Raw genomic sequence first — 23,448 nt, 5'->3', positions numbered from 1 at the left:
GAGGAGGAGGAAGGGGAGGAGGAGGAGGAAGAAGGTGAGGAGGAGGAATTGAGGAGGAGGAGGAGGAATTGAGGAGGAAGAGGAGAAATCACACATCTGAGATGTAAGCAGCTGGAAACAGAAGAGGCTAATGGGTTATAAACATGAACTTTGTAATGGCAATCACATATCTTACTCTAACCTACTAACTCACACCATCCTGTTAGAAGACTACAAAACCACACATAACCTACAAAACTATCCATGGTCATGACATAACCTATATTTAAACTAGATAAAGAGAAGAATTGTAGGCTACTGAAAAATAATGTTCCTTGACTAATAGCATCTCTACTGCTTGACCGGATAAAGATATTGACATGCTTTTTCACCGTTGAGCTGATCCTTTTTATTCATTTTATTCTAAAATGGATGAAATAAAGATATTTCCTCATCAAAACAGGTTTTAGAAATGTTTACAAATGTATAAAACATTTAAAACAGAAATACCTTATTTACATAAGTATTCAAACCCTTTGCTATGAGACTCGAAGTTGAGCTCAGGTGCATACTGTTTCCATTGATCATCCTTGAGATGTTTCTACAACTTGATTGGAGTCCACCTGTGGTAAATTCAATTGATTGGACATGATTTGGAAAGGCAAACACGTGTCTATATAAAGGTCTCACAGTTGACAGTGGATGTCAGAGCAAAAACCATCCCTACGGTGAAGCATAGTGGTGGCAGCATCATGCTGTGGGTATGTTTGTCAGCGGCAGGGACTGGGAGACTAGTCAGGATCGAGGCAAAGATAAACGGAGCAAAGTACAGAGAGATCCTTGATGAATATCTGCTCCAGAGCGCTCAGGACATCAGACTGGGGCAAAAGTTCAACTTCCAACAGGACAACAACCCTAAGCACACAGCCAAGACAACACAGGAGTGGCTCCAGGACAAGTCTCTGAATGTCCTTAAGTGGCCCAGCCAGAGCCCAGACTTGAACCTGATCGAACATCTCTGGAGAGATCTGAAAATAGCTGTGCAGTGACGCTCCCATCCAACCTGACAGAGCTTGAGAGGATCTGCAGAGAAGAATGGGAGAAACTCTCCAAATACAGGTGTGCCGAGCGTGTAGCTTCGTACCCAAGAAGACTTGAGGCTGAAATCGCTGCCAAAGGTGCTTCAACAAAGTACTGAGTAAAGGGTCTGAATACTTATGTAAATGTGGTATTTCAGTTTATTATTTTTAATACATTTGCAAACACTTCTAAAAACCTGTTTTTGCTTCATCATTATGGGTTATTGTTTGTAAATTGATGATGAAAAAAACAATGTAATCCATTTTAGAATAAGGCTGTTGTCACGGTTGTCGTAGGAATGAGCGGACCAAAGTGCAGCGTGTGTGTCGTTCCACATTTTATTTATACTGTGAAACTATGCAATACATAAATAAACTGAATGACAAAAAACAACAAACCGTGACACAGAGGTGAAACATACACTACTCAAAATGAATCTCCCACAAACCCAGGTGGAAAAATCCCCTACTTAAGTATGATCTCCATTTAGAGACAACGAGGACCAGCTGCCTCTAATTGGAGATCATCCCAAACAAACCCGACATAGAAATACAAAACATAGAAAAACACCCCCTGTCACGCCCTGACCTACTCTACCATAGAAAATAACATCTTACTATGGTCAGGACGTGACAGCTGTAATGTAACAAAATGTGGAAAAAGTCAAGAGTTCTGAATATTTTCTGAATGCACTGTACATAAACATCACACCACCACAGTATAACACTCCATTCCGTCATCCCTCTGTCTGCCAATCCTTCCTTTCATTGTATTTCATTTCACCAAGGACACGAAAGTTCACATAACTTCTTCGGAGAGTCAAATTAGTACTTGACTAAACATTAGCTCAGGTTACAAGTACACCATACTCCCAGCGATGTGGAAACACAAAGACACAAAGAGCTCATTGGCAGAGAACTGTCATGGTTATTTGTTCCAAATGGCACCCTATTCCCTATGTAGTGCACTACTTTAGACCAGAGTCCATCAAAAGTAGTGCACTACATAGAGAATAGGGTAACATTTGGGACTCAGTAAATTGGAAATGTTCACGAACAGGTTCCTGCCAAAAATCTGTGTCTCTGTTGACGTTGGCTGATGGCATGTCTGAAAACATCACTTTGCTGTAATAACTTCACATTTCACTGTCTGTAATGAGGGGAGGGTGACCAAGTGCAGTCAGTCATTTTAACTTCAACTGTTCTTACACAGCTCAGGCTCTTCAAGCAAAGCCTGGCTGACGCGACCCATGTAACTCAAAGTACAGGGAGAACTGCGACACACTGGTCTGGAAAGGACACCGTTTTGTTAATGCAATATAATCGCTCAGAAATTGTGCGAGGGGTTTGATTGGTTCTCTCAAATGTTCTAACCGTTGTATTGGATGGGGGAGGGGGGGGGGCAGCGCTCGAGGGCTGTGTTTGAGTGAAAAAGACACAGAGGAGAGCCAACCAGTAAAAGCACAGCCCCTCCTTCATTATCGACGCATTGTGCCGGCCCCATCAGAGAGCTATTCCAGACTCTGAAGTCAGGAGGACTTGGAGAGCTAGGTGTTAGCCAGAATACTTCAAGCAATAGAATTCAAAAATACTGATGATATGGTGAATTTGTAAATTGATTCAACAATGTGCCTGGTTAGCTTGCTGTGTGGGGGGTTGACTAAAGTGTTACAGTCGCTAACAACTTAACCTGTAGCATTGATTCAAGAAAGAAACAAACAGGGATTTGATTTTAGAATGAAATACATCCTTGCTAACCATTTGCAATTGTCTGACTTTTGTTCTCTTTGACCTCGGCAACTCTCTAATGAACTAGGCTTGAACGGTTTGCTAATCATTCACTCAAGGAATTCTTTGTACACAGCGACTCACTTTGGCATTTTGCACAGATTAAGTACTTTGTTAACTATTATTTTTCACACCATTAACTTGAGATAAATATAGGCTACTGTTATGCAAAAAATAAAGATATTTATACCTTGGATATTTAGCCTACTGGATGGTGAGTACATCATGATATTAGAAATCAATGTATTGTGACAGACATCAGGTAAAAGTTTTAATGCATGCTTTGGCAGAACAGTGTACTGTAAGTCAACACTACTAATACATTCCACTACATAGGCTAATTCAACAATGACAGTTTAATCAGTAACAGAAAAAAATGGTGTCCTTTATTAACTAGGCAAGTCAGTTAAGAACAAATTCTTATTCACAATGACGGCCTACCCCAGCCAATCCTTAACCCTATGGGACTCCCAATCACAGTCAGTTGTGATACAGCCTGGAATTGAACCAGGGTCTGTAGTGACACCTCTAGCACTGAGATGCAGTGCCTTAGACCGCTGCGCCACATAAAGCTATTCACTCTCTGACCAGGAATCGAACCCGGGCCGCGGCAGTGAGAGCTCTGAATCTTAACCACTAGACCAACAGGGAGAGGTCAAACCAAATCAAATCAAACGTTATTGGTCACATACACATGGTTAGCAGATGTTAATGTGAGTGTAGCGAAATGCTTGTGCTTCTAGTTCCGACAGTATTGCAATATCTATCAATTCCACAACAACAACCTAATACACACAAATCTAAGTAAGGAATGGAATAAGAATATGTGATCATAACAACATACAGGAACTCAAGTCCTTTTGTTCACCTGACTCACTATCAAATGCTGACCGCATTATCTACCAAGAGAATTCTCTTCGATCATAATCACAGTCGTGTATATTCCCCCCCAAGCAGACACATCGACGGCCCTGAAAGAACTTCATTGGACTCAGTGTAAATTGGAAACCACATATCCTGACGCTGCATTTATTGTAGCCGGGGATTTTTAAAAAGGCGCCTCTTCAACCTCAGGAGGCTGAAGAATTTCGGCTTGTCACCAAAAACACTTACAAACTTTTACAGATGCACAATCGAGAGCATCCTGTCGGGCTGTATCACCGCCTGGTACGGCAGCTGCTCCGCCCATAACCGGAAGGCTCTCCAGAGGGTAGTGAGGACTGCACAACGCATCACCAGGTGTCTGTTCACCCCGCTATCATCCAGAAGGCGAGGTCAGTACAGGTGCATCAAAGCGGGGACCGAGAGACTGAACAGCTTCTATCTCAAGGCCATCAGACTGTTAAACAGCCATCACTAACATTGAGTGGCTGCTGCCAACATACTGACTCAACTCCAGCCACTTTAATAATGGAAAAATGTATGTAATCAATTTATTACTAGCCACTTTATATAATGTTTACATACCCTACATTACTCATCCCATATGTATATACTGTACGCTATACCATCTACTGCATCTTGCCATCTTGATGTAATTAAATGTATCACTAGCCACTTTAAACAATGCCACTTTATATAATGTTCTCATACCCTACATTACTCATCTCATATCTCATTCCTTTACACTTGTGTGTATAAGGTAGTTGTTGTGGAATTGTTAGGTTATATTACTTGTTAGATATTACTGCATGGTCGGAACTAGAAGCACAAGCATTTCGCTACACTTGCATTAACATCTGCTAACCATGTGTATGTGACAAATACATTTGATTTGATTTGAGATAAATATATGGATGAGCAATGACCGAGCGGCATAGGCAAGATGCAATAGATGGTATGAAGTATAGTGTATGAGATGAGTAATGCAAGATATGTAAACATTATTAAAGTGGCATTATTAAAGTGACTAGTGATCTATTTATTTTAAAGTGGCCAAGTGCTTTAAAATCTGTGTGTAGGCAGCAGCCTCTCTGTGTTAGTGATGGCTGTTTAACAGTCTGATGGCCTTGAGATAGAAGCTGTTTTTCAGTCTCTCGTTCTCAGCTTTGATGTACCTGTACTGACCTCGCCTTCTGGATGGTAGCGGGGTGAACAGGCAGTGGCTCGGGTGGTCACATCATAATACAGTGCTTCCCAAACGGTGGGGTGCGGAACACTCAGTCGGGCTTTCAACTTACTCTTGAACGTTTTTAATAGTAGAATGCACGAGGGGCAATTTCGAAAATTAGGTAGTGCATCATCAGTTCCTCTTGTCCTGTCAGTCATTACAAACCTTAGAGAGATATTTATAACTTGTCAGAAATGTCCAGATCAACTAGCCCATGTCAGCTAACGTTTTTAGCCCATAGATTTTGTTGTAATGTTCGAGTCACTCAGATATCACACGAATACACTTTAGACATGGCAAAATGTATAGAATTGCAGGAAATTAGCTTTAAAACAGCAAACATTTCTCTGCACCGCTTGACAAAATGGGTAGAATTACAGGAAATCAGCTTTAAACACGCAGTGTGTTCTATCCACCAACAAGAGTGGTGTGAACAGTTTGTGTCATGAACAGAACTTGTGCCCATAGAAAAAGACGTCACAGTGATAGAAGGGGGGCCTGAGTGATAAACTTTGGGAACCCCTGTCATAATAAACGGGAAGCTTGTCAGACATTCAAAATGACTAATGTGTGTTTTTCTCCGTGGTATGCGCTCAACCGTACTGCAGAGTTAAAATACAACATTCAGCTCTTCTGTGAGAGAGTGTGAGACACTTGCACAATGAATAATAATAAAAAAATTCTGGAACACTTCCAAACTGTGTCTCAGAGAGAGAAAACAACATTACCACTTTCTTGGCAAACACGTCGGATTAGCAGGCAGAGAAGTTGACATTCAATCTGTTTCTGTATCATAACCCAGCATCTTTATTTCACAAAAAAACTAAAACATATGACTGTAATTACTGTAGTGTAACCACACGCCAAAAGATCATTGCCGCAGACGAGACAAAGATCCCTTTGAGATGAGCGATGAGAGAAATCACTGATAGGAGATGTTAAGGACCAGAGCAGAGGTCACTCTCACAGAGTCAGCTGCTAATTGATTACATCACTTGCTGGAATATGAAATGCAAACAGGGCCCGTCTTCATTAAGCATCACAGAGTGCTGATCTAGGATCAGTTTCCCCTTGATAACTCATAATGAATATGTTTACATGGACAGGGGGGGACCTGATCATAGATCAGAAGCACTTCTTCTATGATAATACAGTACCTGATGTATTTAACTGAAAATACATTGATTTAAGAAAGACTATTTTATGACAGCAGATTCAACAGTGTTCATATAGTGTCAAACATCCCAGCTTCTGCTCTATAGCTCCTGTATATATCAGCATTAGTACTTCATTTAACTAGGCAAGTCTGTTAAGAACAAATTCTTATTTACAACGACGGCCTACCACGGCCATAACCCTAACAACACTGGGCCAATTGTGCACCACCCAATGGGACTTCCAATTACAGCCAGTTGTGATACAGCCTGGAATTGAACCAGATTCTGTAGTGATGCCTGTAGCACTGAGATGCAGTGCCTTAGACCGCTGTGCCACTCGGGAGCCTAGTATATTACCACAGTATTTATATATATTCCTGCTACCAGTCACTGTTCAGCCCTGCTTACATGTATATTCACCTACTACTGTTTACTATTATTATTATTATTATTATTATTATGGATCCTGTTACCAGTCACTTTCTCCTAATCCCTACATACATGGGCATATCTACCTCAAAAACTCCACTGACCCTGTATACAGGGGCGGAAATCCCGGGGGGGACGGGGGGGACACGACCCTGTATATAGCTGAGTCTCTTATTTCTCCTGTTTTCTTTATTATATGTATATATATATATATATATATATATATATATATATATATATATATATATATATATATATATATGTATATATACCACCTGCAGTTATGCCACCTGCCACCTGCAGTTATGAAATATTTGCTCATAAGTACAATTCATTGGCTGATCCCTCCTGATGACCTGGATGGAATGATGTGATCCTTCCTTAACCCATAATAAGTCCCATGCAGTTGACTACTTCAAAATGGTTAAAGTCCTCAACAGCGGTGCCCATGCTAAAACAGGCTTTTGGGCATGTAAGTCCTCTATACATCTCTATGGGTACGTCCCACATGGCACCATGTTCCCTTTACACTGCACTACTTTTGACCAGATCCCTATGGGTCCTAGTGCACTATAAAGGGAATAGGGTGCTATTTGGGATGCGGCCAGAGTGAGCCACGTCAGGCTTTATCTATCTGGTCCTTGTCAGTGATTAGAGCAACAGCGCTCTCTCTGCTCAATCATCATTTATTACCTCACCGTTAAGGTTCAGGGCACAGTGATCTTCATTAGTGCTTTAATGGGTGTATAAGCAAAGGTCCAGTGTAGTCCAGCAGTGTCAGTGCACTAAAATAAATGCTGGGTTAAAAACAACTAAATAGTGGACAGCTCTAATAGACCATGCCTCCTGAAAATAACCTATGGATTACATTTAAAAAGACCCAGCTGGTGGGTCAACCCAGCATGAAAGTGAATAAAAAAAAGAACTGATTGTTAAATGAACTCATGTTTGGGTAATCAGGTTACTTTCAGGAGGCATGGCCTATTGGGGGCATGGCTTTAAGATAGTTGTTTTTGGCCAACCATGAGATTAAACGCCATTCCTGTTCATGTTAAGTTTGTACACTGCAAATTTTAAATTTTCCTTAAATATTTTTACACATTACATATTCAAATATAATTATTTAAATATTATAACAGAGTAGTTATATCCCAACATTGGGATATGCATAGGCACTTAAGCACTCATATTGTTGTGTAAGCTACCAAAGAGTCAGTGCTTAATCTTAACATGTGGTGACAATATAACACAATAGATTAACCAGAATATAATTTACTTTCACGGGTGACCAAAAATAACTAATTGCATGCCACGCCCCCACTAAGCCACACCTCCAGTCTTCTGATCTGAACCGGTGGGTTATTGCTCAATAACCTGACAACCAAACTAAGTGACCCAACTGGCTTGGTTAAAATAACCCAACATTGTGTTCTGTCCAATATTTACCCAAATTGGGTTGTTTTTAACCCAGCATTTTCAGAGTGTGGCTGTCTCACTGGCTAGACTGGCTGTGGCAGTTACAATAACATCTCTTTATTCTGGCAATGATACCACAGGGGAAGGGGATTCACTTTTTTCCTCTGTCCTTAATCACTGTAAAATGGTTTAATGTGACGTTCAGAGGCTGGCAAATGATCAAATCCTGACAGGGGGACAAATTACGAACAAGTTTATTAGAGTCCCGCCTCTGGGAAATGAACATCTTTAATTATCTTTTTACATTGACATTTATTTGGCTCTGCTGAACACACGCACACACTCACACGCACACTCACACGCACGCACGCACGCACGCACGCACACACACACACACACACACACACACACACACACACACACACACACACACACACACACACACACACACACGCACGCAAACAGCAATGCAAGTTTTAAAGGAATGTGAATACATTTACACTGTAACATTGGTTAAGAACACCCTTTATGACATATGATTTAACAACAACGTTATACATATTTTCAATAAGAAATATTAGCCTAATACTACATTATGACAAATTCAGTTTGCGGACAGATGGGAAGGTATGTGTTTAATCCTCAGTCTGGAGTTGAGGATGAAACAGATCATATCTGTTTCTAAGGGTAGTAGTACTGTAACCTTCAGATTATATCTGTTTCTAGTGGTAGTAGTACTGTAACCTTCAGATTATATCTGTTTCTAGTGGTAGTAGTACTGTAACCTTCAGATTATGTCTGTTTCTAGGGGTAGTAGTACTGTAACCTTCAGATTATATCTGTTTCTAGGGGTAGTAGTACTGTAGCCTTCAGATTATATCTGTTTCTAAGGGGTAGTAGTACTGTGGCCTTCAGATTATATCTGTTTCTAGGGGTAGTAGTACTGTAACCTTCAGATTATATCTGTTTCTAAGGGGTAGTAGTACTGTAACCTTCAGATTATATCTGTTTCTAGTGGTAGTAGTACTGTAACCTTCAGAATATATATGTTTCTAGTGGTAGTAGTACTGTGGCCTTCAGATTATATCTGTTTCTAGTGGTAGTAGTACTGTAACCTTCAGATTATGTCTGTTTCTAGGGGTAGTAGTACTGTAGTAGTACTGTAACCTTCAGATTATGTCTGTTTCTAGGGGTAGTAGTACTGTAACCTTCAGATTATATCTGTTTCTAAGGGGTAGTAGTACTGTAACCTTCAGATTATATCTGTTTCTAAGGGGTAGTAGTACTGTAACCTTCAGATTATATCTGTTTCTAAGGGGTAGTAGTACTGTAACCTTCAGATTATATCTGTTTCTAGTGGTAGTAGTACTGTAACCTTCAGAATATATATGTTTCTAGGGGTAGTAGTACTGTAACCTTCAGATTATATCTGTTTCTAGTGGTAGTAGTACTGTAACCTTCAGAATATATATGTTTCTAGGGGTAGTAGTACTGTAACCTTCAGATTATATCTGTTTCTAGTGGTAGTAGTACTGTGGCCTTCAGATTATATCTGTTTCTAAGGGGTAGTAGTACTGTAACCTTCAGATTATATCTGTTTCTAGGGGTAGTAGTACTGTAACCTTCAGATTATGTCTGTTTCTAGGGGTAGTAGTACTGTAACCTTCAGATTATATCTGTTTCTAGGGGTAGTATACTACCAGCTCCAGTACTGCTATGTTTCTCCTGCCTACAGTCCTCTGAGACGAGGGATATGTTCCAGTCTTGAACTGAGGCTATCTTCCCCCCCACCTCCGCCGTGCACTCTGTGTGTGTGTGTAGGTGTGTTTTAGTGTGTGTAGGTGACTGTGTGTGTTTCTCCTGTGCACATCGTGTCAGTAGTCTGAACTGCAAGGGCAATGAGGAGAGACACCCCGTGGCTCCAAACAAAGGCTGTAATCAGAAACCATCATCTCTCCCCACATAGCTTTACCTCAGGCAGCGCTGCAACCCCTACGCCCTGCTCTGTTCTGTTACGATGACACCTCCCTTTTAATGTCCACTAACACAGGTATACAAATATGCCAGGATAGCAGTTATACTGTACTGTAGCCTAATGGGGGGAAAAAGGAGAGAGGTGTGAAAAAGAAAGAGTTGACACTTTTAAAATGCTAAGGACTTTCTGGAATCAGCCTAAGAGCGCAAAAAAAAAGTAGACTTCACAAATCAATGCCAGCTCGTGATCCCTTCTAACCTCTCTGATTCTTTGAATGTCAGAATAGCTTATCACAAAGGCCGTGTCACAAAGGGCATCCTATTCTCTTTATAGTGCACTTCCTTTGACCAGAGCCTGGTTAAAAGTAGTGCACTATATAGGAAATAGGGTGCCATTTGGGGCACATTAAAAGACTTTCAAGGTAAACATGACTAACTACACGTTAAATGACAGTAGAGTTTATCACAGACTCTCTGTAAACATTCAGTGTCAACTGTCAAGTTAAACATGAAAGTAAATGTTGTTGCGATTCAGCGACTAGTAAACAGCAGTCATCTGTCATCATGTATTTAAGGCAATGTTCTGAAATTGTGAGATATGGGGTTGGAGTCAAGGGCAGAGATGCCTTACAGCGGCCATTTACGCTCGCAAGATCAGGATGGTTGTACGAGGCTATAAATTCCCTACAGTGAAGGAGAGAATGGAGAGGGACGATTAGGGAAGCAACCTAAAAATAGAATACGGCTGGTATTTAGTTAGGATTATTATGAGATGGTTATAACTGATTAGACAAGTCTTACAATGTGTTATAACAGCATCATACCTGTAGGCTTTAAGAACCAAAATGTGTTTTAGAAAAATGTGTTTGTTTGCCTACCGATAGTGGCCACAATATCATCCTTGCCCTGAGTGAAGACCAGCACTCGTTGTCTCTTCTTGTTCACCTTGGGCAGGCTCTGAGCCCTCCAGGAAATCTCTGCAATGTCATCCATCTGTGGAGAAAGGATATGATTGCTTCACCACTTTGTTGAAATAACAAGATTCTGCTACATTAGCCAAATTAACACACCACTACAGCTTTGCTGGTTGATATAAGGGCCCATTTCAGTCATTTCACTCAGTGAGGGTTCACAGGAGTGATTGATCAATGTTCTTCGATGGGATATGTAGTCCATCCGTTATGTAGTCCATCTGAAACATTTTTGCGAGAATGAGAGAACAATATATATTGAGTCTTTCCGACATTAAGTACACGTTTTAAACCAACGAGGGCTTTCTATAAGACAACAAGGTCAGAGTGTAGATCTAACATAGCTAGGTCAACAGTTGGGGCAATGGTGTACATACAGTCCCTTCAGAAATATTCAGACCCCTTGACTTTTTCCACATTTTGTTGCGTCACAGCCTTATTCTAAAATGGTAAATTCAATTGATTGTACATGATTTGGAAAGGCACATACCTGTCTATATAAGGTTCCACAGTTAACAGTGCATGTTAGAGCAAAAACCAAGCCATGAGGTTGAATGAATTGTCCATAGAGCTCCGATACAGAATTGTGTCGAGGCACAGACCTGGGGAAGGGTACCAAAACATTTCTGCAGCATTGAATGTCCCCAAGAACACAGAGGCCTCCATTATTCTTAAATGGAAGACGTTTGGAAACACCAAGACACTTCCTGGAGTTGGCCTCCCAGCCAAACTGAGCAATCGAGGGAGAAGGGCCTTCGTCAAGGAGTTGAGCAAGAACCCTACGGTCACTTTGACAGAGGTCTAGAATCTGTTGAGATGGGAGAACCTTCCAAAAGGACAACAATCTCTGCAGCACTCCACCAATCAGGCCTTTATGGTAGAGTGGCCAGCCGGAAGACACTCATCAGTAAATACACATCACAGCCTGGTTGGAGTTTGCCAAAAGGCTCCTGATGACTCTTACACCATGAGAAACAAGATTCACTCGTCTGTTGAAACCAAAAATGGCTGAATGTGAAGCGTCACATCTGGAGGAAACCTGGCACTATCCCTACGGTGAAGCATGGTGGTGGCAGCATCATGCTGTAGGGATGTTTTTCTGCGGCAGGACTGGGAGACTAGTCAGGATCGAGGGAAATATGAACAGAGCAAAGTACAGAGAGATCCTTGATGAAAACCTACTCCAGAGCACTCAGGACCTCAGACTGGGGCAAAGGTTCACCTTCCAACAGGACAAAGACCCTAAGCACACAGCCAAGACAATGCGGGAGTGGTTTCGGGACAAGTCTCTGAATGTCCTTGAGTGGCCCAGCCAGAGCCTGGACTTGAACCCGATCGAACATCTCTGGAGAGACCTGAAAATAGCTGTGCAGGATCGCTTCCCATCCGACTTGACAGAGCTTGAGAGGATCTGCAGATAGGAATGGGAGAAACTCCCCAAATACAGGTGTGCCAAGCTTGTAGCATCATACTCAAGAAGACTCATGGCTGTAATTGCTGCCAAAGGTGCATCAACAAAGTTCTGAGTAAAGGGTCTGAATACTTATGTAAATGTGATATTTCAGGTTTGTCTTTAATATAGATTCGCCCCAAAAATTCTAAAAACCTGTTTTCTCTTTGTCATTATGGGGTATTGTGTGTACATAGATTGATGAGGGAAAAAACTATTTAATCAATTTTAGAATAAGGCTGTAACGTAACAAAATGTGGAAAAAGTCAAGGGGTCTGAGTACATTCCGAATGCGCTGTAACAGTGTCGTCCTCATACAGATGAATATTACAAGTTTTATTAACAGATAAACCAATATTATTCCCACAGTATAAATAGTAAAGAGAACAAGTCCCAATACTGGACCCAAATGAGGAGTGGGGATAGGCTAGGTGGTGTTATACATGAAGCAGGCTCTGGCTACATCCCAAATGGCACACTGTTCCCTATAGACAGTAGTGCACTACTTTTAACCAGATCCCTATGGACCTTGGTCAAAAGTACTGCACTATGTAGGGAATAGGGTGCCATTTGACAGTATCTGCACAGAATGGATAACCCTGGAGACTAACACAACTCTCTATTGAGCCTCTCTTTGATCATCAGAGGGATAAAAACCCCACACCTGTCATGCCTCCTTTACTAGTAACTTATCATGATGTACAATGAGCAGCAGGAATGTCTCTATCAGTGGCTCACAGTAGGGTGGACCATGAACGACGCTGCGGTTTGATCATTTGGTTCCAGTGGCTCAGTGCATTGGGCTTTAGAGAATGGTGGATTGTAGATTTGATTCCAACATGGGAAATATTTACTGTCAATGTTGACAGTTCTGTAAGTCGCCTTGGATTCAAAACGTCTGCTAAATGATCGTATTACGTTACGTTATATTTTTTTACGTTTTTTTATTATCATATTTTTGTTAGAATGCATCCAACAACAAGTATATTTTAAGACAATCATAGCAGTGTGGTTGTTTATCTACATTGAGGAACCTTGAGGGAAATGAAAGAAATCCTAACGGGAAGATATCAGAGTGACAGGGCTCCTAAGCAACGCTACCAGCCAGCTCCACTGCCTTCCTCACTCCAGCCCATCCAAATGCTTCCCAAACGGCCTTTAAAACCAGTCTAAAGAGGTCGGCCAAGACCTTGGACAGAGGAAAAATGGTTGTGACACTCTAAGTGCTAATGGAGAGTAGGGCTGTGGCGGTGATGACATTTTTGTCAGCCGGTAACTGTCATGCAAATAACTGCCGGTCTCATGGTAATTTAGCGTTAATTACCGTAAATATGTTTAGCATCTCTGAGCTTCTACACATAGCCTACAATCCAGGCACTCTACATTTTAATAAGTCTAATAAATCCATTTAATATAGCCTACAGCATCACAATAAATTCATTATTTATTTTAGTCAGGTCTAAATAAACATTATGATATGAAGAAAACATAGTCTGTTTCAGAAGAACAGAATAGCATATTCTGAGTTGTCCTTATGTTAGGTCCTGATCTGACTATGCCATATGGCTGTGGGCTACACTACTGTAGTTCATTAAGCAGACAAGATTTGCTTATAATTCCTGTGGCATTATTTGATATTATTTTATAGGTAGAAGAATACAATTGAACATAGCTGAATAAAATAGAAAGGATATTTTTCCCAAAACATTTCAGAGGGATTGCGCACATGCGGCTATTCTGTGTTGAGCTGTTAGCAAAGTGGTAACTTGAAACAGGTTCTCCTACATGCTTCATTTAGAGTTATTTATGCAACTTTAGTTGTGATACAAATGTTAGGCTATATGTTTAGATTTTAAATACATTCTAAGGCTGCATGATGTAACTCTAATGATGATTTGAATAAAATCTCATGAAAGACATGAGCTCTGCTCTGTTTCTTACGCAGGCTGCACACACTTCATCAGTCTCTCATTCACTATTTGACAAGCACTTGAATGTAGTGGAGTCAAATGGAGGAAATCCTTCCCTTGGTCACATTTGTAATATGCCAGGTTAGCTACACAGGTTGTAAAGTGGATTAATGTGCTTCATTTTGAGAATTTAACAACAAATATAACAGCACGAGAAAGCTGGGATCCTCTTTTAAAAAGTGACCACTGGCCATTGAAAACTCTGTTTTTACACATGATTACACGACTGTGCTTATAAGAACACATGTTTCCCTAGGCTCTGTAGGCTATTGACACTCCAACTGTGTTCCAGGGGTCATGTTTCCCTAGGCTCTGTAGGCTATTGGCACTCCAACCATGTTCCAGGGGTCATGTTTCACTAGGCTCTGTAGGCTATTGGCACTCCAACTGTGTTCCAGGAGTCCTTGGCCTATTATGGTAAACTATTTGGCCACTTTAGTTGTGATACAAACCTTATCAAAACATATAGGTCTAGGTCACATGATGCATTGTGACTATGGTTTGAAGAAAGCCCCCCCCCCCCCCCCCAAGTGTGTATGACTCATTGTGCAGTAAGTATGCATGATTCATTGTGCAGTTAGTATGCATGATTCATTATGCAGTAAGTGTGAATGATTCATCTTGCAGTAAGTGTAAATTATTCATCGTGCGGTAAGTGTAAATTATTCATCGTGCGGTAAGTGTAAATGACTCACTGTGCAGTAAGTGTAAATGATTCATCGTGCGGTAAGTGTAAATGATTCATCGTGCAGTAAGTGTAAATGATTCATCATGCAGTAAGTGTAAATGATTCATTATGCAGTAAGTGTAAATGATTCCCTGTGCAGTAAGTGTAAATTCTTCATCGTGCGGTAAGTGTAAATGACTCACTGTGCAGTAAGTGTAAATGATTCCTCGTGCAATAATTGATCGGATCCAAATCGACTGCATATACACTTCAGTTGGTTTAGATGATGTGAAGTTTTTTCCAACCACAGAATATGACAGATTTATCAAGGTGTTCATCTGTATCAAAGCCGCTGAAAAATGTATCTTCCTCCGTGCAGAGAGACTGTTAGTGAGGCAGCGGTTCAGTCCCAAATGGCATCCTACTCCCTATATAGTGCACTACTTTTGACAGTTATTGCACTATATGGGGAATTGGGTGCCATTTGGGACGCAACCAGTGCCAAGGAAAGATTAAATTACTGCTGGTCTGCAGACACCTCATCAGACACCTCATCAGAAACCTCATCAGACACCTCATCAGATACCTCCTCAGACACCTCATCAGAAACCTCATCAGATACCTCATCAGACACCTCATCAGATACCTCATCAGACACCTCATCAGACACCTCATCAGATACCTCAGACACCTCATCAGAAACCTCATCAGACACCTCATCAGATACCTCATCAGACACCTCATCAGATACCTCAGATACCTCATCATCAGACACCTCATCAGACACCTCATCAGACACCTCATCATCAGATACCTCATCATCAGATACCTTATCAGACACCTCATCATCAGACACCTCATCAGATACCTCATCAGACACCTCATCAGACACCTCATCAGACACCTCATTATCAGACACCTCATCAGAAACCTCATCTGACACCTCATCAGACACCTCATCATCATACACCTCATCAAACACCTCATCAGACACCTCATCAGACACCTCACCATCAGACACCTCATCAGACACCTCATCAGACACCTCATCAGACACCTCATCAGAAACCTCACCTGACACCTCATCTCATCTGTGGCCATCTCAAGGAAACGACTGCTAAGTGTGTTAGGATGTACTGATGGCTTTACTGAGCGAGAGAGACAAACGTTAAATAGTAATTGACATGGCTACATTGTATATATCTGGTAAAAAAATAATGATTTAGGTATGGTTATTATACAAATTATTAATATAAATTTAGAAAGCAGGAAGCAGAAAAAGCTATGCAATTCGTCCTTGGTCTTCCTTTTGCCAATATGAAGTACCTGGTTGCACCAACCAAACTCTTTAAAAACATTTTTTTTTTAAGGGAAACTTTTAACAAAAGTGACAGCAAGATAAATATATGTACAAAAACATAATTGAACCGCAAACCAGCTAGACATGAGTACATGTGATCTACCAGCCAGATCTACCAGATCTACCAGTGATCTACCAGCCAGATCTACCAGATATCTACCAGATATACCAGATCTACCAGCCAGATCTTCCAGATCTACCAGCGATCTACCAGATCTCTACCAGATCTACCAGCCAGATCTACCAGATATCTACCAGATATACCAGATCTACCAGCCAGATCTTCCAGATCTACCAGCGATCTACCAGATCTACCAGATCTCTACCAGATCTCTACCAGATCTACCAGATCTACCAGCCAGATCTACCAGATCTACCAGCCAGATCTACCAGATCTACCAGTGATCTACCAGATCTACCAGTGATCTACCAGATCTACCAGCCACTCAGATTTTTTTACCAGCTAATATATATTTTTTTGACATAATTAAACATCAACAACAACAACAACAACAACCAAAACAAAAACAGCAACAACAACAAACAGAGGAGCATGTACTACTAGTAAGAAGTAATGTGGTATATTGTTCAATAAAACATAAATAGTACTGAACTGGCTTGCTGACCCTGGCTATGTGCTGCAACATGCTACATTAAGTAGGGCCCTATAAAATCTGTTTCTTTTTTGCCAAATTCCGTTTGGCAGTTGGCAGGTGTTAATTTTCCCACCCTGTATCCGATGCAATTTTGCAGTGTTCTGGCAAATCAAGTTGACACAGAAAATGTCAGAGAACTGGTTAGTACTGGGAGATGCTTTGCCCTTTATATTTACTTTTTGAAATGTGAGATTTTTCCTCCCTCCCTCCCACCCTCCTCACCCCCCTCTCCTCTCCTTCTCTGTGGAAGCTGTCAGTGCCATCGGGAATCCATTTCCATTCCAGTCACGTTGATCACACCGTAAGTGATTCTGGACGACAAATATTCATGCAGAGAAGAACTATATTCAAGGGAGAGCTCTACTTTTGAAAGAGAGAAAACCACTTAAACATATCTAAATCAGATTCCACATTTCTTTTTAAACTCACCTGTTTTGTTTGTCTTTTTAAATTCATGTTTAAAAAGTGACGCAGGGATATAGGATGTTGAAAAATGTACAGAGGCAGGCAAAGCAAAAAAATGTATTCATAATTTAAGGCGCAGCCCCACTTAAAACACATACATCATTCTGTGTACTAACAAGCCTGTAATTTTCATTTACAGAATCTAAAACCACAGGTGGCAGTAATTTGGTTATTGAAAGGATGGTGTGTGAGCTACAGTATACCATTTAGTGTTAGTGCTGGATTATACTGTAGTAGGGAGAGGGGAGACATATTATCTCAGGGAGTAATGATACTAATGAGAGAAGCTTTTTAACCCCTGAAGAGAGAAAGAAAGAGAGAGAGGGCAAGAGAGAGAGAGGGAGTGAGTGAGTGAGTGAGTGAGTGAGTGAGTGAGTGAGTGAGTGAGTGAGTGAGTGAGTGAGTGAGTGAGTGAGAAAGAGAGAGAGAGAGAGAGAGAGAGGGGGGAGGCAGAGAGGGAGAGAGGGAGAGAGAGAGAAAGAGGGAGAGCGAGGCAGAGAGGGAGAAAGAGAGGGAGAGAGCGAGAGCGAGTGGGAGAGAGAGAGGCAGAGAGGGAGGGAGAGAGGGCAAGAGAGGGCGAGAGAGGCAGAGAGAGAAAGGGAGTGAAAGGGAGAGAGAGGCAGAGAGAGAGAGGGAGAGAGAGGCAGAGAGAGAGAGGGACAGGCAGAGGGTGAGAGAGAGAGAGAGAGAGAGAGAGAGAGAGAGAGAGAGAGAGAGGAAGAGAGAGGGAGCGAGAGAGAGAGGAAGAGAGAGGCAGAGAGAGAGGGAGAGAGAGAGAGAGAGGGAGAGAGAGAGAGCGGCAAAGAGAGGGAGAGAGAGAGCGAGAGAGAGGGAGAGAGAGGCAGAGTGGGAGAGAGAAAGAGGGAGAGAGAGAGAGGCAGAGAGGGAGAGAGGGAGAGAGAGGGAGAGAGAGGCAGAGAGAGGGAGAGAGAGGCAGAGAGGGAGAGAGGCAGAGAGAGAGAGAGAGAAAGAGGCAGAGAGAGAGAGGCAGAGAGAGAGAGGCAGAGAGAGAGGCAGAGAGAGAGAGAGAGAGAGGCAGATAGAGTGAGTAAGGCAGAGAGGGAGAGAGGCAGAGAGGGAGAGAGAGAGGCAGCAAGAAAGAGAGGCAGAGAGAGAGGCAGAGAGAGAAAGAGGCAAAGAGAGAGAGAGAGGCAGAGAGAGAGAGCGAGAGGCAGAGAGGGAGAGAGGCAGAGAGGGAGGGCAGACAGAGAAACAGGTAGAGAGAGAGGCAGAGAAAGAAAGAGAGGGGGAGATAGAGAAAGAGAGAGAGAGAAAGAGAAAGAGAAAGAGAAGAGAAAGAGAAAGAGAAAGAGAGAGAGAGAAAGAGACAGACAGAGAGAGAGGAGAGGCTTGAAACCATGCCCAACTTCTCAGCTTCCCAAGAGGCTTTTCAAAATTCAATACATAACATCTGTAGGCGATGTTGGGTGCAGACCTAGCAGAGTGTGTCATAATAACACACACACACACAGAGAGAGAGAGAGAGAGAGAGAGAGAGAGAGAGAGAGAGAGAGACAGAGAGAGAGAGCAGAGAGAGAGAGAGAGAGCAGAGAGAGAGAGAGAGCAGAGAGAGAGCAGAGAGCAGAGAGCAGAGAGAGAGAGAGAGAGAGAGAGAGAGAGATGGGTGAACAAAGAAACATGACGACTGCCAGGTTTCCATGGCAACTGCTGCAAGGCCTGGAGAGTATAATAGCACATCAATCACTGACCAGAAAAATAACTAAATTATCAGCAAAAATAAACCTTTAGGATCTGGTTAGTAACTCACCTACTTGGAAACCTTGTTCTTTGGCCAATGTGTCTGTTCCTGAAAAAGAAAATAAAGAACACAAAAAACATTTTTACAGAGTCAACAGGTTGTGAACAGGTTGTGAACAGGTTGTGAACAGGTTGTCAACAGGTTGTCACAGTGGGAGCATCCCAAATGGTAATCTATCCCCTATATAGTGTACCTGTTTTGACCAGGACCAATAGGGTCCAAAGTAATGCACTAAATAGGAAATAGGGTGTAGGACACAACAAGTGTTGGCATGCAGTACAAGACCTCTCACTTCTTCCAAGCCACTTCCGTCCTCTCACTTCCTTCCTCCAGTCACTTCTTTCCTCCAGCCACTTCCTTCCTCTCACTTCCTTCCTCCATTCACTTCCTTATTCAAGTCACTTCCGTCATCTAGTCACTTCATGCAGTACAATACCTCTCACTTCCTCCAGTCACTTCTTTTCTCCAGTCACTTCCTTCCTCCAGTCACTTCCTTCCTCTTACATCCTTCCTCCAGTCACTTCCTTCCTCTTACATCCTTCCTCCAGTCATATCCTTCCTTCAGTCACTTCCTTCTTCCTCTTACTTCCATCCTCCAGTCACTTCCTTCCTCCAGTCACATCCTTCCTCCAGTCACTTCCTTCCTTCAGTCACTTCCTTCTTCCTCTTACTTCCTTCCTCCAGTCACTTCCTTCCTCTGGTCACTTCCGTCTTCTAGTCACTTCATGCAGAAAAATAACTCTGACTTCCTCCAGTCACTTCCTTCCTCCAGTCACTTCGTTCCTTCAGTCACTTCCTTCTTCCTCTTACTTCCGTCCTCCAGTCACTTCCTTCCTCTGGTCACTTCCGTCTTCTAGTCACTTCATGCAGAAAAATAACTCTGACTTCCTCCAGTCGCGTCCTTCCTCTGGTCACTTCGTTCCTTCAGTCACTTCCTTCTTCCTCTTACTTCCTTCCTCCAGTCACTGACTGACTTAACACGTGTGATGACCAGACACTTGAGACTGAATGAGTAACTCCAGTCCATTCTGCTGCATCATTGCTTCCTGAATGAGTAGTCTACTCACAGTGGATGGCATGAGTCCCTTTATCTCAATGCCCCACTTCAGCTCATCTTACTATTTATTTATTTTCATTTATTTATTTATATCGTTATTTTACCAGGTAAGTTGACTGAGAACACATTCTCATTTACAGCATCGACCTGCGGAATAGTTACAGGGGATCAATGAGCCAATTGTACAATAACAACAGCCCATGAGAAGAAGACAATGCCTGCATCACAAATGGCACCCTATTCCCTTTATAGTGGCCTTCATAGTGCCCTTTATAGTGCCCTTTATAGTGCACTGCTTTATAGTGCACTGCTTTATAGTGCACTGTAACACAGACAGTAGCTATGGATGGATAAGGGGGTTTCCCAGTTTACACCAATGGAATTCAATAATAGTGACCACAGCACAGCATTATTTAGAGTGTACTTGCCTTGTGGTGGTTTCTAGCAGCTAGGTGATGTTATTAGCTCTGTTTAATCAATGGCCAGAGACTGCTGTAGGCTGTTGCCCGATGAAATGGACACCAATCACCAGTGACAAGTCCATTCGCTCAACTCACTTTTGACCCTTAGACAAAGCAATAAATCAATGCTATGATGCTAAATGATCCAATTATATGGAAAGGAGGCTGGGGTTTGGCTGGCAGTGTGACCTTCGGGAGAGAGAGGTTGACAATCTGGTCCCCCTCACAGAAGTGAGGGAGGAGATGGAGTAATGTGTGTGTCTGTGGTATGTGTGTGTGTGTGTGTCTGTGGTGTGTGGTGTGTCTGTGGTGTGTGTGGTGTATGTGTGTGTGTGGTATGTGGTGTGTGTGTCTGTGGTGTGTGGTGTGTGTGTGTCTGTGGTGTGTGGTGTATGTGTGTGTGTGGTGTGTGTGGTGTGTGGTATGTGTGTGTGTGTGTGTGGTGTGTGGTGTGTGTGGTGCGTGTGGTGTGTGTGTGGTATGTGTGTATGTGGGTGTGGTGTGTGTGGCATGTGTGTATGGGTGTGGTGTGTGTGGTGTGTGTCGTGTGTGGTGTGTGTAGTGTGTGAGTGTATGTGTGTGTGTAGTGTGTGGTGTGTGTGTATGTGTGTGGTGTGTGTGTATGTGTGTGGTGTGTGGTGTGTGTGTGTGTGTGTGTGTGTGTGTGTGTGTGTGTGTGTGTGTGTGTGTGTGTGTGTGTGTGTGTGTGTGTGTGTGGTGTGTGTGGTGTGTGTGTGGTATGTGTGTATGTGGGTGTGGTGTGTGTGGCATGTGTGTATGGGTGTGGTGTGCGTGGTGTGTGTAGTGTGTGGTGTGTGTAGTGTGTGAGTGTATGTGTGTGTGTAGTGTGTGGTGTGTGTGTGGTGTGTGTGTGTGTGTAGTGTGTGTGGTGTGTGTGGTGTGTGTGGTGGTGTGTGTGTGTGTGTGTGTGTGTGTGTGTGTGTGTGTGTGTGTGTGTGTCAACAGAAGAGGAGGAGACAACATGGAACAATAAGGTTATGGAGCCCAGGGGGGAACAGACATTCCTCTCTGTCTCCGATCCCTCATTACTGGGCCAGAGATATGTCAATTCATCTAGTAACACACATACACACACACACACACACACACTACACACACTACACACACACACACACACTACACATACACACACTACACACACACACACACACACACACACACACCACACACACACACACACACACACACACACACACACACACACACACACACACACACACAGTGTGGTGGGTACCATGTTCATTTATTTACTGGATATTGACTTTTCTCCTTATCAAATGTGTAAACAAAACAAGGACACTTTATCTGGAGCCCCTTAACAAAGGTTTGCATCCCAAATGGCACCCTATATTACCTATGTAGTGCTCTGCTTTTCACCAGATTCATATGGGCCCTGGTCAAAAGTAGTGCACTGTATAGTATATATGGTGCCATTTGGGACAACTTTTAAAAAGGCACACGAGTGCAGGTTGAATAATAGTCCTGTTGGTTGGATGAAGCCTTCAGTCACCCAGTTAGCTACAGTGGCATCTCTGTGTGTGTGAAATGCTCTTCTGTATAAGTGGGTGTTGGTGGGCAGCATAGAAAATTAATATATTGGTGGCAACAATTTATATGAGCCACCTGTGTGTGATGTATTGTAGGCATTTATGTATTTATATGGGTTGTTAGGCTAGATGGAGCAGCAAGCTGGTATGAATGCTTACAGCTTAAAACCACACTATACAACTCATGTGTGAATACATTACAGTATATAAGCATGCAAATAAAGTTGTGTTGAATGAAGTTGAATGTATTTACAGCCCTTGTATATCAATAACCTGCAGACCTATAACAAACGTATACATTCATATAAAAAGGGTTACCAAAGGATAACACGTTGAATTTATGACTGATTCATTGGTGCAATGATATGGGGGTTTGATGGGTTTTTTTCCTCACTATAATAGTAAGTGCTTAGGGGTTGCAAAATTCCAGAAACTATAAAAAAATTCCCAACTTCTCCAGAAATTCCCAGGAATCTGGAGAAAGTTTCCGGAATTTTGCAACCCTATTCTATAAGTGTTTCGAGCCACATCTGGACAGGATCATTGTCCTCAGCAAAACATCTCATTAGTTTAAAGATTTAACGCTGTAATTAAATGTTTCCTTCGTTTGCTTATCCAAGTCTCTTAGGCTGTGTTTAGAGAGGCATCCCAATTCTGATATTTATTTTCACTAACTGGTATTTTGACCAATCAGATCAGCTCTGAAAAGATCTGATGTGAAAAGATCTGATGTGATTGGTCCAAATATCAGAATTGGGCTGCCTGTCTAAACGCAGCCTTATCCTCCTCTTTAAATATAGAATCCGTATGAGGCGGAAACAGCTGGTTTTGTGGATGGAGCGTCAGGCAGAGTGGTAAAAACAAACGACAGAACATATTCTGCTGTTCAATCTGGCGTGCAATGATGTCCGTGGGACAAAAAAAAAATAGTTTTTTGTTTGTTTGTAGTAACTTATTTGTTGTTGTAATATCTCAAAAGGACATGAAGTGCGCTCCTAAATTTGACATACTCCCGTGCCACATGATAATTGTAACGGACCCGTATTATTCCTTGATCTGATCTACAGGCTATAGGCTAACCTATTTTGCATTGATAAATAAATATAATCTCAGCGACTGTTAAAACAATAAA

At 42.1% G+C, this 23,448-nt stretch overlaps 1 long non-coding RNA gene across 1 annotated transcript in view; it reads right to left on the bottom strand.

Annotated features, from left to right (window-relative positions):
• LOC106589881 (uncharacterized) overlaps positions 1–23,448 on the bottom strand; it is a 134,969-nt gene that overhangs the window by 6,100 nt on the left and 105,421 nt on the right. Inside the window, exons 2-3 of the long non-coding RNA XR_001324965.3 lie at positions 19,240–19,278; positions 10,811–10,925 (exon numbers count right to left, since the gene is read on the bottom strand). This is a non-coding gene — a long non-coding RNA (uncharacterized LOC106589881). The remainder of the gene's footprint in view (positions 1–10,810; positions 10,926–19,239; positions 19,279–23,448) is intronic.

This window comes from Salmo salar, chromosome 28, assembly GCF_965601325.2.
Source record: "Salmo salar chromosome 28, fSalSal1, whole genome shotgun sequence".
NCBI lineage: Eukaryota > Metazoa > Chordata > Actinopteri > Salmoniformes > Salmonidae > Salmo > Salmo salar.
Note: the sequence above shows the minus strand (reverse complement) of the source record. Positions and strands in the feature narration are given on the sequence as shown.